This window comes from Elgaria multicarinata, chromosome 1 (genome assembly GCF_023053635.1).
Source record: "Elgaria multicarinata webbii isolate HBS135686 ecotype San Diego chromosome 1, rElgMul1.1.pri, whole genome shotgun sequence".
Taxonomy (NCBI): domain Eukaryota; kingdom Metazoa; phylum Chordata; class Lepidosauria; order Squamata; family Anguidae; genus Elgaria; species Elgaria multicarinata.
The window spans coordinates 132464992-132479098 of record NC_086171.1 but is presented as its reverse complement, the minus strand read 5'-3'; positions in this window follow the sequence as shown (position 1 = coordinate 132479098).

Genomic DNA, 14107 nt, shown 5'->3' with positions numbered 1-14107 from the left:
GGTATCTCAAAGCAGTTTATAACTTAAATGTTTAAACTACAAAATGTTTGCTGTTAAATAATTTCAAAACAGAATACAAAACATCGCAGTTGAAAACTTTTTTTTTAAAATGAAAATATTTAAAATCAGAAAACTAACAATAAATAAACCTGGGCAGCACAGTTATAAAATCCAATCAAATTGACCTTGAGCCAGGGGTGGGGGCTGTGATCTCTGGTTCCCCTGACTTCCACTCCCAGGATTAGGATCTGTTTTAGGGAAGGCAGAAAAGAAGATACCAAAGCAAGGGAGCTCCTGAAGAGGTTAATAGCTTGAGATAACTTTACTTTTTTCTTTTAAAAGAGAGAGAGAGAGAGAGAGAATATTTTATAAGATTTATTTGTGTATTTTGTTTTACTATTTTAAATTTAAACAGTCTTAGGATCCTTTGCAGAAAGGTGATATACAAATGCAATTAATAATAAATAAAATATTCTCTCTCTTCTCCAACCCCATGTTCCTCAGCTTGAAGAAGAACATTCTCTTAAGAGTGCAATTCTATGCATGTTTAGAGAGAGAAAAGTCCTACAAATTCCCAGCATGCTTGAAGTTATAAGACTTTTTTTCCTCTCTAAACATGCATAGGATTGCACCCTTAACTCCCCACAATGGAGAGGTTTTTTACAGGACCATATATCCCATCACTCTTGTGTAATATGCAATGCCTTCTTACTGATGTTACAAGGCTGACATTACTTCCATAGTACTGTCTTTTGATTGTCTTTCTCTCTGTTTGTCTATGTCACATTTATATATGTCCTCTCCCAAGCTCAAAGCAGCTTGCACTATTTAAAACTAGAAGCATTTTAAAGAAATAATTTAAACCAGACTTCTTGAATCATGGGTTTGTACCTGACTGGCCAAATTTGACCCTAACTCAGAATCCTTGTTGCAAGCAACGGTACACACATTCCCTCTTGTTATGTTTTAATTTATGTGTTCAAGGTCACATAACTTTGATAAGGAATACAGGGCAAGAAAGTCTAAAGGGGGAGAAACGCTCTAGTTAGGCAGAACCTGAAATAGTTTCAATCAAATATCAAGGGAAACAAAAACATTTCTTTTTGAAGCTTTGGGTTACTCATTGCTTGTAGGAGGATAGAGAAAGGCTTATTTACTGAACAACAGAGAATTGTTTTAAAAAGTCTAATCTTGCTGCTGAAGATTAAAAAGTTGCTTCTTAAAATACCCTGACCACATGAATTGTGGGAATCTGTACATAGAGCTGTACATTCCAGCCCTCTTAATTCCTGCAGTACTTTAACAACAAATGTGTTTGGAAATTCCTTTCCACCCATATCAGAAATTAAAGATGAAATGGCTAGTGTGTTTTTAATTTGATGAATATTCAAATTCTATTCACCCCTTTGAAAACTTCATTATGATTCATAACAGTTTAATTTGCCCGAATTCTTTTTGTTACTTTGTTTCATTTCTCATTGCTTTTCATTTCATCTTTGCAAAAGATGAAAGGGAAGAATAACTCAGTAAACCCTGGGATTTTAGGGGGGTTTAATGCCTCAATTGGATCTTTATTTCTTTAAAAGTGTTTTCTGCAATGAAGTGTACATTAGGTTTCAAATTTGATGCCACCATGTATACCAATGAACCAAAATGAGCCAATGAACCTGCCAGCCAAGACTCATGTCTTGATTGCTATGGCACAATTCATAGGTACCCTGGTTAGTATGCTCCACGGGAAGTACTAATTGTTGGGATACAACAGTGGGAGATGGCCCTTGTGTCATCCTAGTAGGCTTCCAATTGGAGCTCATAGTTGGTCACTGGGTAAACAAGGTGTTGTCTAGATAAACCTTTGGTCTGATCCAGCAGGGTTCTTCTGTACAAGAGTATTCACTCAAATGAATCACAATTTGCTTTGGTCTGCTGCCTTCTGTAGGTCCTCTTCCTTTACTAGCCTTTGGCACTGTCTATTCTATACTTCGTTTTATCTGTATGCCGCCCTGAAATCTTAGGGCGGGATATAAATGTTATAAGTAAATAAATAATACATCACAACACCATGGGTTAAATAAACCATGGGTTAGGGATATGTATGAACCTGGTCACAACATTTATGTTGGAGTTCTGCGAATGGAACTCCCAAGGTAACTTTGTTCTCTTAAAAAAAAAAACTGCTCTTGGGGAGAGGATTGAAAAACTTTCAATCACTTTTAACTTTTCCAGATTCCTATGCATATACAGAAACAACCTAATGACAAAAAATCTTGGCATCCCATTAAAAAAACACGCACACCTCCAGTCATCCTGACCTCCTTTCCCTTGAGCTTAAATTGGAATTTTCTACCTGTGATGTGAAACATAAGAGATAAGCATTTTACATTTCATTTTCCTTTGTCTGCTAATGTGTATTAGTTTTTTTTAAAACTTTTTTAATATGGATATAAATGGGAGAGTTTTAAAAGGAAGATAATTTGCAAAATAAGTGAACATGCAGCTATTTGGCTTGGCTCTTTAGACATCAGAACGCTGTAATCCGAGGAGCATTATTTCCTGCTGTGGATAAAGAAAAGGCAGTTTTGCTTCTTTGCCATTCTAACATTTTTCTAATAATAAAGATCATTGTCTTTGGATTTTCCTATCATAACTCCATACCCTTTGCTAAAGTGACTAAAATGATTAGAAACTCAAGGAAGTTGAGATTGTTAAAAAAAAAAAACCTACACATTCTTCTTTCTACAAACAATTTTAATGGACAGGTTTTAAACTTGGCACATAGCACATTAATCCGGTCTAACTCTTCTATCAAACTGTCTGAGTTTCTTTAACAGATTCCCCCAAAACTGTGTCAAAAACATAAATCACTAGATTAAACTTGTTGGAAATGATGAAAGCTGAATTCATGTATATACATGTGGTGGTACAAATGGACCCTTTTATAATTTAACTTGAATGAAAGCAATAAATTTGAAACAGGTTTAACTGATGATATTGGTAATCCACAACAGATTTCATAAATGTTGTTGAATGAACATTGGTTTTGTTGAGTAATCCCCTCGATTAAAGGCGGGACAGATAACTCAAACAATCTGCTAAGCAGCCAAATAATGTAGTTTTTAAATGTTATTCTAAGTAAAAATTATACTATCACTGGTACTTTAATGATTAAACAAATTAAAACACAAAGAATGTTCACCCTTTTCATTCTGATGGCTCTGATTTTAAGACTTGTATTGTTGTCATGCATTCTTATAATATGCAAAGGAGTTGAGTCACTTTAATTGTTTACACCAGTACTATTTTCTGGTTTTTGTCTTGGCTATTTGAAACACAGAAACTGTGAAGACTATTGCAGATTGATGTAGTCAATGGGACTCTTTCTGAGGCTTCATGAACTATTTTTTCTATTCATTAGGATTTCACATGCCAATGAAATGGATACTCTTAACTGCCAAAGGTCATCCTTATCTTTTAAGAGTCTTAATGTTGTAGATAGACCAGAGAAGTCCAGACAGATACAATCATTAATAAGACATACCCAGATGTTCTACACAAATGGACTGCAGTGATATTGCAAGCCATTTGTATGCACATCTGCTTATTTCTGATGCAAAACAAGCAACAATACACTCCCCCATTTTAAGGATTCTTGTTAGCTCAGATATGGACAGGGTTCAGACAACATGATAAATTTAAATAGTCTATGGTTGGTTATTTAACCCATCATGGGTTATCATGTTGTGTGGAGGGAGGTTTTTTTAACTAACAGTTGATTATTTGGCTGAAATAACCAGCACAAAAAACCAACACTGTGAAGAGTTGGCTATTTGAACTACCATTGGTTACCCTGTTGTGCAGACGGCACCGTTGGTTATTTTCTCTGCCACCATTTGTTATTTCATCAGTCACAGAGTTACAAGGCAAGAGCAGTCAAAACGGTGGCTGCCACTCCAGTCCAGCTGAGAGAATAGTTTTTTGGCAGCAATCGCTGATGGAATACTAATAGGAGGACTGAGGGCGGGGAGAGGGCAGGGGATGAGTGAGTCAACTCAGTGTGGAATAATAGTCAACTCAACGTTGATCCTCATCCACACCATGGTTGATTATCATCGTGTTATGTGGGGAGTACCCCCTAGATAAACAACTGTCAAGTTATTGCCCCACCATTGACTATCGTATTGTCTGAATGCAGCCTATAGAAAGGATACATCTATGAGTTTTCCAAGTTTCCATGAAAAGTCCTAGCTGTTGAACCAGGAGTTTGCCAGTTGGCTTGCTGACTGAAAGATAAAAGCAAATTGCTATTGCTTTTTTGGTTTCTTGAGAAGGGTCCTCCAAGGACCCCCTCATTCTGGCATACATAGGCACATATGTTTCACACTATAAACACTCAAATTAAAGTACAGTTGGCCATACTTTTTTCTCCCTCTCTCAAAATACTAGAACCCAGGGTCATCCCATGAAGCTGATCAGTGGGAGATTCAGGACAGATAAAAGGAATTACTTCTTCACACAGTGCATAGTTAACCTATGGAATTCATGACCTCAAGATGTTGTGATGGCCACCGATTTGGATGGCTTTAAAAGGGGGTTGGATAAATTCTTGGAGGAAAAGGCTATCATTGGCTACTAGTCCTGATGGCTGTGCAACCAACAGTATAAGAGGCAGTAAGCCTGTGTACACTAGTTGCTGGGGAACAAAGGGGGAAGGTGTTGCACAGTGTCTTGCTTGTGGGTCCCTTGTCAATAGCTGGTTGGCCACTGTGTGAAAAGAGTGCTGGACTAGATGGACTCTCAGTCTGAACCAGCACGGCTCTTTTTATGCTCTTATACCTTACTACACAGGAAAACAGATCAGTCTCTGCACTGAAAGAGTAAATAGTCACAAATATGATATAAAAATTAACAACATTCAGAAACCAGTGGGGGTGTATTTAAGTTTCCCAGGACACTACAATCCTGACTGCAAAGTTGCTGTAGTCACTCCAATGAAAAGGGCTTCAAAGGGAGACACTGAGGTGAAATTGCTGAACTGAAATTTACCATCAAATTTAATTCTAGTTAATTTGCACTTAATCAGGACTTTTGTTTGTTTTTTCCTACTACAGCTGTTAAATCAACAAATTATAGCTGGAAAAATTATGAGTTGGATGCAGACTCAGTCATGGATAGTATAGTCTCATTGAAATTAATGGGACTTTAGTCAGTCATGACTAACTTGTTCCATTGATTTCAATTGGTCAACTCAATGCATGACTAAGGGCATGTCTACACCAGCCTTTTCCCCCAGGGTTATCCCTAGATAGTTCCTGTGCATCTAAATGACGCACAGGGGATCCTGGGGGCAACCAGGGATGACCCCTCCATTTTCATGGGATAACTAGTTGCCCAGTTATCCCAATTTTCCCTGCTGTCCCAGGACCATCCAGAGGACCACGGGAGGTGTAGCGCCCGATCCCAGCTTCTCCCTTCCTCCCTGCAAGTAGCGGGGTTCTTAAAACAGGCACAGAACTGTGCGGGGGTAGTCCGTGCCCATCGGCGGTGCATGGGGGGAACATTTCAAATAGTTTTTTTAAAAAACCTTACATACACTGGAGCACAATTGCGCTCTGTCTCCGTCCCGTGGAGGAATGGCGGCCGCGACATCCCTCTTCCCTTCCAGGGAGTCGCGCAGCTGTCAAGACGCTGAGAGAGGATCACAGAAGCAGGTAAGTCTGTGATTCTCCCCCTCCCTCTGCACCGTCATGTGTAGACACGCCCACCCTAAGTCTAGATTCAACCCGGTATATCATTGTGAATGCGGTTGTAAGTGGGTTACTTTATATTGTGCATATATTTGGCTCTCAAAAAGGAAAAAAGCCTTAGTCGTACCAATCTATATCATGGTCTTTTGGCTCCAGTGTTTACAACTAATACATTTTGCTTCTCCCCAGTTTCACTTTCATTAAGAAAGAAATGAGTTTGGTTTGGAATCAGGGCTTTATCCCTCTGCAACTTCTTTTCTTCTTTTCTCTTTCAAGTTAGAGCTGAAATGCAGATGATGGGAAAGGACTCTCTAAGCTGTATGAATCTTTTTTTTTTTTAGAAATGCAAATAGCAGATGCAATGGCCACAATCAGCTCAGAACTAGGGAGGGGGGAGGCAGGGGGAGGAATTTAACCTTTTCTCCCTGCCCTGATCCCTGCAACAATTGCCTCCCCTGTCTCCCCTATACCTCCCATTTGCACCTGTATGCCACTGTATGTGTTTTAATTGACGAAATACATAACTTACTGACGAAATACATAACTTACAAGTCGTTGTCTGAATCGTTGTTAGTACAATCGATTCAAAGGAAACCAGATTAAACTAATAACATGTAACTAATAAGTAATCAGAAAATTATTTCCCATAGATCCCACTGCCAGACAACTGGGGGAACTTCAAACATTCAAAAGTATCCATGATGTGTACAATAGCATGAGCATAAGAATAAGCTGAAGTACTATAGTTAGGGATAAGCAGTTAGGGATATGAGCAGTTTGCAGTTGAATATTACCTTGAGCCAAATTTCTCATACTATCAGTTTTTCTTCCACTGTAACTTTAGTTATTGACACCTGATATGCAATGAGTAACTGGTTTTATCCTTGATATCAAAGTCACACTGTGGCATTTATTTGTGAACAAATCCAGGGAGAATGCTGTTCCCATGTTGTGAAAGAACTAATCCTTACCATGCTTTTGATTGTGAACTTGTGGTCAGTCATGGAGATCCATGTCAAAATGAGGAACCCTTGGCCAGCTTCTTGATCTTCTACTTTTACATTTTTCTAGTCATTACCACTTTGTGCTCTAGAATCAAAGCATTGGCTGAGATTCTGTGATTCTACAGCCAATGCTTTGATTCTAGAGCACAAAGTGGTAATGACTAGAAAATAGACACACACACACTCAGATTAAGCCAAGCTCAAGCCTCAGTATTTCTCATGTGCTATTGTTTTCCACTATCATTTCACTGCAATTTTAAAACTGCAAGATTTCAAGATAACTAATTAACATCACTTGACTGTTCTATGCTTTTCAAAGAGAAAGATAGGCGATGTGCTAGGGATGTCCTTAGAGCACCACCCCCAACTGGTTAGTTGAAACTCAGTCTCTACCACCTGAAATTTTAATTTCAACTCAAAGCTTCTTCCTTGATGTGTTCCTTAAGATGCATGTTGGAAGGTGGTCTAAAGATATCTGAACAGATAACCTACAAATAGAACCACATGAAAACTGATTTGCCAAGAGAGCTCATTCATATATATCGCTTATTAAATTGGTGTGAAGACATTTCTTAAGAAGCAGATTTTTAAAAGTACCATAGGATGTTTATCCCAGGTCAGTTTCATCATGTTGTAGCCTAGGCAGAAAAGGACCAAGTTGCATTTATTCATCATCCTCTGGTGCCTCTAAGCCAACTTTTCCCAACCAGGTTCCTCCCAGAAGTGCTGTGGATGATGGAAGTTGTAGTCCAACACATCTGGCAGGCACCAGATTGGAGAAGGCTGCCATAGGCCATTCGTTAACAAAGTTAATCTAATCCAGCACACAATATCAAACAGTGCTGTGCCAAATCCTATCCCCCTATTTTCTGGAAGTTTTTTTCTCCCTACGAACAAGGCATTTTTTTTCTGCCTCTTTAGCAAGGAGGGGGAGTATTTTCTCCTTGGGGAGGGGGGGCAGCATTTCCACATACCTTTTAAAAGTATAGCCAGTTGTTTAAGGGTTTTCTTTCAGTTTTTTTTTTAATTTAAAACAAAACAAAACACCCCCAACACTTGGAGGAGCCCAGCAGTTCTTCATGAATGCCTATTGAAGACCATGCGAGCTCACTCTCTCCAATAGCCATTCAGGAAGAAATCTTGGGCTCCTGCAAGTGCCAGAGGTGTTTTAATTTTTATATATATATATATATATATATATATATATATATATATATATATATATGAAAGAAGACCCTTCAACAACTGCCTACACTTAAAAAGATATGAGGAAATCCTGTCCCCCTCCCCAGAGAGAAAATGCTTTGTAATTCTGACCTCTCCTAGACTTTTTCGCTGGAGTTTTTGTTTTCCCTCCACCCCCATTAAATGCCCCAAAATGGAATACTTTAAATTTTCTGCACAGCACTATTATCAAACAGTGCCCCTCTGAAGCTCACAAAGAGGACAGGATGAGTAGCCATCCCTTGGTATACTTAGAGGCATGCCATTTCTGAATATGGAAGCTCCTTTGTTTAGTTATCATAGCTAATAGGTTTATCAGTGGGTATCTTCTATAATTCTGTCTGATAATTTTAAAGACATCTAAGCTAAGGGTCTATCATCTGGCAATTAATCCTATATCTTACTTATCTGCTAGTGCGGCAGGGAAACACTTGCATATGTTTGTCGTGAACCTAATGCCAATTAATTTCATTGAATGTTGTAACATATAGAAATAGTCAAGGATGCAGTCTCTTGGGCTACCAAAAGCACTACACACTGTGGTAAAGAAAGTACTGGAAGGCTGAATAAATAGTTTGCTACAAAGACAAGATGGTGTCAGCCTGTTTATGAGAGGCCAGAGATAGAACAAATGTGACCTAAAATTTTGAAATGAGAAAATAATAACAACTCCTCCTCCTCCTCCTCCTCCTCCTCCTCCTCCTCCTCCTCCTCCTCCTCCTCCTCCTCCTCCTCCTCCTCCTCCTCCTCCTCCTCCTCCTCTTCTTCTTCTTCTTCTTCTTCTTCTTCTTCTTCTTCTTCTTCTTCTTCTTCTTCTTCTTCTTCTTCTTCTTCTTCTTCTTCTTCTGCATTTGTAATGTTCTTGATCGTGTCCCTCTTTGGTTATAACCATATATGTTCAGGGGGGCTTACTTCTGGACAGACATGCATAAGATACTATTGAAAGTCATATTTTTCCCTAAGCTATACCCTCCCAATTCCGTAACCCTCCCTCATAGAAAACTTGCTTAAATACATTTCATTCTTCTGCTTTGTGATACACTTTTTCAGATAGTGATCAGAACTGCCCCAAATATTCTAAATCTTGGCATTTCATAGTTTTAATAACAGCATTAACAGAAATGCCATTTTAATTCCAGTGCTTTGTATAATCGTTCTTTAAACAGCTGTAAACCATCCATCTTCCATTTTTACAGAAAATTCTAGTGTGATTCTGGGATCACTCTTCCTTTTTGGCATTCCTTTGTGAACCAATCCATGCTATTTTTAATTCAATAAATTTGGTTTGACTGCTGCGTGTACTCAGTGGACATGAAATTGGGTGAGAGAGCCACTGCGTTGAACACAGTATGCTGTAGAGTAAGATTTCATGTGAACGTGTTGCTCTCTTGTCCCATTTTATCACACATGGTAGAATTTTCTTCTTTGTTTCCTACATCTTTAGTGCTGCATATTTTCATTCCGGTAACATACTTAGCATTAGTTGTTTTCTCTGTAACAATTCTAGTAACATTTTCTAATTACCAAATGGTACTTACCATCCTTCCCCCATACCGTTTTCAGAACAGAGGAAACTGCTGCAGTTCGGCAGAGGCCATGAACCTGCCTGATGAAGCACAGATGAATATAAAGTACTCCACTGAGCTTAACAGCCTTTATTAATGTGCAGCTCCAATAGGCATTTTTTAAATTCATTGAAAGGTTAAAGGACACACTTTCAACTGTTGTTTTGCATTTTGTTTGGTGAGATTACTTTTGTACATTTCCACAAAGGAAGTCTGAAGAGATATCAGCAAATTACTTTCCCATTAATTACATCTGCAGCTTGCAATGGATTCTCCAAAAAGAAAAAGAAAAATTTGGGGTGGGCACCCAGACTTAACTAGATTTGACCAGCCTAACTAGACAGAATGAGAAATGCTCTGCAGGCACATTACCGGCACTTGAATTGACGGAAACCATACTAAGCAAGACACAAATCTAAAATAATTTCAAGTACCTATTTTTATTTTTCTTACTACCAAGAGCAAGTAATATGATTAAAATATCAACCTCTCACCATAACAAAATTGATCAACTCGTGCTGATGAATGCAAGCTGTTGAACTTCTTGACAGTCTACTTTTGGCATCACTTTCTACTTTTTGTACACTGTCCTGGAGAGAAGAGCAGACTTTGGCAGTTTTAATGTTTAAAGTTGCCTTTCCACAACACAAGGGCAGGATCTACACTACTGATTTGTAATGGTTTATAGCAGTTTTGATAACTGTTCAGGCCTGGGACACATTACATATACCATTTTCAAAGTGTTATATCCTGCTTGGTGTAGATCTGGCCAAGATGGCAGAACTAGAGTTATCGCATCATCACCCACTTTACAGTTTCACATACACCAAGTAGAACTTAGAGCCCTGATTGAGCTTTTCTCAGCCAAACACTTTCCTAACATCTAAGTTGCCACGGGTGCTATAGTCAGTACTCTGTAGCACCCAAGTGCCCCTATATTAAGGAAGTCCTCCCATTACTAGAGCCAATGGGATTTTTTTCATATATGGGGAGGAAGGGAAGCTGATTTACTCAGTCAGTGTTGATAAGGTGAAGATGGGCAATTTTTGTGAACGGCCCAGAGAACTTTGGCTTTTGGGGTAGTTTAGAAAATAAATAAATACAAATAATTAGAAGATCAGACTCCAGCCCATAGTTCCAGTCAATAGTTTATACGCTATAATTCCAAGTATGGTGTAAAGCAGAGTACTTGCATTGGCAGGAAAATCAGCAGGATAAGATCCTCCCACTGCTACATTATTTGGGGTTGTTTGTTGTTGTTGTTTGGATTTCCATGAAGTATAACTATTTGCTTCTGACCTGAGTATTCCAAGACATGCAAAGTAACACTGATAATCTGGTGTGTATCCGTGTGTGTGTGCATTCATTCATTAATATAACTAACACATCCAATTAAATAACTGCAAAAGCACACTCTCAGCTTGTTGCAAATATGATGGGAAGCCAATTTCATTTCATACCCTCAGAAATCAGGTCTTAACTTTGTGAGGCTTTACAGCTGCTGGAACACCAACTACACATGGTTGAATTTTCGCATTGTAACAACCACGTGTCTTGGAAGACGACATGGTTGCATCCCATGCCAGCACCAGCTATAAGTGGTCTGCTGACATGGAAAGTCAACATGTGATTTGGTTGGTCCAACTGATTTGTGCTTGCATGTGTTATTTCATCAAAATGATGCTCCAGCCCACATAAGTGAGATGGACAGGGCATGAGTGGGACATAACTTTTTGCCACAGTAATATATGAATTGGACATTTGAGTTTGCATCCTTTAAAATTCTGTGCATGCCTTATGCTCATGTATATACTTTCCACATATATACCCCTAATAATAACAGATCCCTATTTTTTTAGGCAAAGCTTGGGTTCCAAACCTACAATAAAGATAAATTCAACAACATTACTACCTACAGTAGCATCTCCATTATCTGAGCCCCAATTATCCAGAATGCCCTGCTATCAAAATTTACTTTCAAGTCTTTCATGTAGCCTGACATTAACATAATCCTGTATAAACAGCACTCCTGATTATCTGAATTTCTGATTAACTTGAGGCCTTGAGCATGTTCCCAGCCCATTAGGACAAATATAATATATACAAATACAAATAATATATGTAATTGAGTTCTGCAAACTTGTAGTAGCCTAACAGGAGAGCCCAGCATAGCAACCCCCTTGACTGTCATGGCACAAATCCTCTTGAACGAGGCATTTTGATACTGGCCTGGGCTTTAACAGCAAATACTTAAAGTCAAACTTGAACTAATAGGGTAAGTCCTAAAGGTAGGTTAATAATTAGCAACTATTGTGAGGTCCCTGTAAGTGCTCTTGAGATAAGAGTGCCATGTGTTTTATCCTAGAGCTGCAATGTGCACCCACTAGACTGTTTCTCGTCAGATAAGGAAGGATATAATTTGGTGACTACCGAGATGCGAGGGATTTTCCCAGTGGCTTTGCACAGAGAAAGTGCCATTGAGACCATGTGGTTCTGTAATCATTATAGCAGATTAATTCACACCACCAGCAATATATTACTACAATTAAAATTTTAGTTGTGGCCCAAAATATAGAGAATGATATATGGTAGGAAAGTCACAGATTCTGAACTTCCTATATCCTTCCTATATCCGTTCTTATGTGATGCCTCCCAAACTCAAAATTAGTTGGTTCCAAGTTGAATTTAGTAAGTTCATGCTTCTCAAATACATAATGAGTCCTGGCTTCTATCCAAAAAACTTTAATATTTTTGTAATTCAAATTGATACTGATTATTAGCTAATTTATATCTTCTGTGGTTGCATTGTCTGCATGCTTAGCATGGTTAAGCAGCCAAATCCCGCCATCTCCTCCTTGACAGCAAACTGTCAAGTCCTGTGGAGAGCAGGCATTTTTGTCGCTGCTTCTGTATGTTTTGTTTCTGCAGCCATGGCCTTGGCCTGTGGCTCCATGGCGATCTGCTCCTAGAAACAAAAGTTATGTGATAACAGCCAATCAGAGAAGAAACGTGTCATGACACAGAACGCTGTGGCACACAGAATAGAAAGTAACACACTTCTATGCATGCCACATTCCAAAGGTGCGCTTTGGTGATGGGCAACTTCAAAATCCCATAAGAACGCAGAACTTTTATCTAATTATAAACACTGGATTTGTAATTACAAATTATGACAGTCCACCCATCACTTATGACACACTTTCCATTATTTGAACCTACTGAAACTTTCTGCTGAAGCCTAACAAACCAAGAAACATTTCTTGTTTATTTGCTCACCATGGCAAATGGTGCTGGTGGAAAACTTTACGTATACAAGGGACACCATGGAAGCAGCTATAGAGGATGTAGGTTCCACATTACTTAAGGTATAAGTGAAGGGGGACTTAATTTACTAATCATTTCTCTCAAACCATGGAATGCAGATATTGAACTCCTTCTCTGTATATAATATGTAGAGAATCCAGATAGAACTGCATACAAACATACAGCATTTATATAGTCCAGGGATGCAATTCTGGCCCACTGGGGGAGTGTGTGTGTGTCACAATTTAGCTCTCCAGGATTCCCCACAAAGCCATTCCCCTGGCCCATACCGCCTTTCCCCAACCAACAATCATTGGGCGTTTCTCAGTTTCCCCATTCAAAAAAGTTTAAATACCTCTCCTAAGGATTAGTTAGTGCTTTAAGCTATAATATGCTGGTGGTTTTAGGTTTTTTTTGGCCCTGTCTCCCCCATCACCAGAATGCAGGCCTCAAGAGCTTCACCAAAATGATATCCAGCTCTTTGAATGGAAGAGGTTCTGCATCCTTGATATAGTCAGTTTCAAGTGCTCTGTAAGAACATATACTTCTATGATGGTGCTATCTATCATGGTGGAGTAAAAGGAGGGATGGTGGCAGGTTATAAAACATTGAGGCATGGCTGGAGCATGGGAAATTTACAAAATACACAAGATCTCACGTAAAAGGGTTTGTTAAAACTTGGGAAGTGGACAAATCTTTGACACCAAATATAAGCGGGCGAATTGTTGACAAATTCATATTTCTATGTGAATTCTAATGTCTGCATGTAAAACAAAAGATCAGAGATCCTGTACAACTGCCTCCCCCAAACTGATGCCCTCCAGATGTTTTGCGTGACAACTCCCAGCATTCCTGACCATTGGCCATTCTGGGAGTTGCTGATGGGAGTTGAAGTCCAAAACATCTGAAGGGCACTAGGTTGGAGCAGGCTGCAGTAACGTGGCCAAAATGGAGCATGCCTCAGTCAAATCACGGCTCATAGGTAGGAGTGCTTTATTCCACTGGCATGACATAACTGTGATACACCACTCTAAGAGTTGTATTTAGAATCAGCTTCAGTATTTCACCTGATGAAAAACTGAAGCTGATTTTGAGGAACCTATGATGAAACAAGAGAAACCTCTCCCTTCTGTTCATAAAATATCAACTAGGTAGAAACAAGGACACTCAATGGCATAACAATGCAATTTCTATTTTTTAAAATAAATCAAACCTAGTTGCCCATAAAACTAAAACAAAGGAAAACCTGGAAGCCATAAAATGGACC